Genomic DNA, 3319 nt, shown 5'->3' with positions numbered 1-3319 from the left:
TAGAGAGATGTGTGTCTGGTTCAGTTCCACAGTGTGGGAGTCCCTTCCCACAGACAGCATGGTGCCAAGTGAAAACCCTCACTACGTGCCTGGCAGGTGTTTGTTTTGTTTTATGCCCAGGAGGAAACACCCTGAACTTGTCCTGGAAGCAGACAAGTCTAAAGGCTTACTAGCCTGCTTTTTGCTTTATCTAAGATAAGCAAATAAAAAACATGTGACACAAAGAAGTATCCTTTACTGTCTGAGCAGTAATAATAACTTCTTATTATTACTGAGATAACATTTCAAACCTGACAAAATCAACACTGAGATAATAATTCACCTCAAACTAAATAGATAATCTACAAAAGTGATATTATTTAGACAACTGCTCATAAGATAGCTTTTAGAGTATCTTCTCCTAGACTTACATACATACCCTTGTGTGTGCTTGAGTGCATGTGTATGTGTGTGTGTGTATATGTGTGTGTGCATGCATGTGTGTCTCTTTATGTGTGTGTCCATGTGCATGCGTGTTGTACATTTATGCTTGTGTGTACATGTATCCTGGGCTGACCTTGAACTCAATATATTTCTGAGATTGATTTTGAATCCTGATTCTCCTGCCTCAAGTGGTACACTCTCTCACTCCTACCTAGATGGTTTTTTTTTAAACAAAATTGCAAAAAAAAAAAAAAACCAAAACCAAAAAACAAAATTGCAAGAACATCGTAGACAGTGGGGAAACTGACGAAAGTAGCACATGAAGGTTTTCTAACCTTCTATGCTTTGCTTTCATTTTGGGAAAACAGAACTGATTATGTAGAGTTACTGTTCTCTCAAAATGTTAACTTATGTTGACAAGGTGAAGAAGGTCCATGTACACCAACCGAGCTCCAGCCTGGCATCGGTCACATGAGAGAACAAACACCCAGGCAATTCCATATCCCATCATTTGAGTCACCATGAGCTGCCCTTCCTGATTTAGAACCCAGATATGGTAGAGCAGAAGCAAGGCATCTCTGCTGTGCTCTGCCTGATGTCTGACCCACACAAGTGGGGTGCATTTTATATTACATGATGCAACTGGGGTTGTCTATTTCATAGCATTAGAATCTATAACTGGACTGTGCAGTGATTAAATCTGAGGATAATTGAAAGTCACCTTTTTCTGCTATGTGACACTGACTTTCCCACTTCCCCAATGAACATTTCTGTGTTCTTTCTCTCCATCCTGCATTTCCTCTCCCCAGTTTACACACAGAATCAGGTCTTCTCTAAGGAGAACAAATCCTTTTACCTTTCTCCACCAGTTTGGAGAACTACCACTCCCATCCCCAATTACCAATTCCAATTTTCTGAAAGAAATGTTTTTATTTTTCCTTGAAAAGTTTATAAGCCATATTTTGATCCTATCCTTTTCCCTCCCCTAATTCCTCTCAGATTGCTCCCCATCCACTTAACTTCATGCTTGCCTTTCCCTCACTCTTAAATAAAACAAAACCAAGACAAGAACAAGAACAAAACTAAAACTGAGCCCATTTTGTGTCTGCCTAACTACTGAGCATGGGGCCTGCCCTGCAGTATGGCTGACACAATCAGTCCTATTCTGTTGAAAACTAATTTTCCCTCTCAATTGTGCACAACTTCCTGGCTGAGGGTGGGAATTGGTGCTCGTTGCCTTTTCTTCTTGATATGACTTTTTTTGGCTAGACCTTAGGCAAGCCTTAGAGATGCTGCCACAGTCCCTCTGAGTTCATCCGTGCACCCGTCCTGTAGGGTCTAGAAGATACTATTATCTTAGAGTCATCTACCACTTCCAGCTCTTAAAATATTTCCAATCCTTTCCCTTTGATCTTTGAAGGTAAGGGTATGAGATTGGTATCCCATTTAGGGAAACTCCATTCTTGAGTGGATATTTTGTAATTCTTACCTTGAGCAAGTTGACTCTGGCTTGAAGTAGCAGGTATTTTTGTGTGGAGTACATCATAGGACTTTCACAAAAGGGCACTTGAGCATGCTCAGAGATATGGAGTGTCCTCTCCCCAGTTTTCAGGTTATTCCATACTCCTCCCCTTGAGTGGTCCTGGGAATACTCTTCCCTTTCAGTGGGATAACTCCCCCACCTCATCTCCTTCACTGTTTCTTCAGTGACCATTGCAGAGTGTCCATTTCTGTAGCTGATATCTCAAATAAAGAACTCATAAGATAGAGGTCAGAATTCAACCTATCACAAAGATATCTCCATACACCATTCTGAAATCTCATGACTCAGAGCTGAGCTGAATGAATTGCTGTACTTAAAAATCTATACTTGCTCTCTCTCTCTCTCTCTCTCTCTCTCTCTCTCTCTCTCTCTCTATTCTTTTTGCCATAGAGGTATCAGATATTGTCATATCCCAGATTTTGGAGGAAAACAGATCTGAGTTCAACTTTTCCACTTTATAGATGTTGGTTTCTGAGAATGGCCCTTCACTATTTTAGCCCTTGACATTTCTTCTGTAAAATATAGATAACAAGATCTCTACCTCATGAAAAGTAACAATATATCAGTTATTTGAAAAACATCACTGTTTTAATACCATTTTAAAATTTAAAAAAATATGATTTCCTTGGTGTGTATGGTGGTGTTCACCTTTATTCTCAGGACGTGGGAGGAAGAGGCAGGTGGATCACTGTGAGTTCAAATTCAGCCTGGCTGGTCAGGGCTACAGATTGAGAACATGTCTCAAAATAACAATAATGGTAATAACAATAATAATAACAATAACAATAATAATAATAATAATAATAATAATAATAATAATAATAATAATAATAATAATAATAATAAAAATAGTAATTCATTTCCCTGGCCAACAGAAAACACTTATGCAGAATACTAGGGAAGTTCTGGAAAATAGCTTGTTATTCAAATGTAAGCACTGACTGCTCTTTCCTTTTCTTTTTGGTGTGTGTGTGTGTGTGTGTCTGTCTGTGTGTGTGTATGTCTCTATGTCAAAAGAAACATTCCTTGAATGCTTGCCTTTCAGCCCTTCAAAGCAGAAAGCTTGGAGGCATTTACCTTTACTCATGAGTTCATCTAACCCTCCCACTTCCTCTCAAGCCAGGTAAACACAGCTGTGAGATCTTGCACCTCTGAATGTTAATTTGTAATTCTGCCACAATCAGCATGGTATCCATGTATGCCCATCAGCACTCTCATTCCTGGACATTATTTCCCCTCTCTCCTCCTCTGCCTAGTATAGTGCCTGAGCACAGGGGCTCTCAATTGGAAGACTGTTCTGAACTTACACAATCCCCTTTGCATACAGCCCATTTTCCTACCTTAGTACTTTGG

At 39.6% G+C, this 3319-nt stretch overlaps 1 long non-coding RNA gene across 1 annotated transcript in view; it reads right to left on the bottom strand.

Moving 5' to 3' along the window:
• The window catches only part of LOC120093673 (uncharacterized), a 17821-nt gene extending 15092 nt beyond the window's left edge, over positions 1-2729 (bottom strand). The window contains exon 1 of the long non-coding RNA XR_005487156.2: positions 1913-2729. This is a non-coding gene — a long non-coding RNA (uncharacterized LOC120093673). The remainder of the gene's footprint in view (positions 1-1912) is intronic.
• Positions 2730-3319: the final 590 nt, after the last annotated feature.

This window comes from Rattus norvegicus, chromosome 7 (assembly GCF_036323735.1).
Source record: "Rattus norvegicus strain BN/NHsdMcwi chromosome 7, GRCr8, whole genome shotgun sequence".
Lineage (NCBI taxonomy): Eukaryota > Metazoa > Chordata > Mammalia > Rodentia > Muridae > Rattus > Rattus norvegicus.
This window is presented reverse-complemented; position numbering and strand designations above follow the sequence as displayed.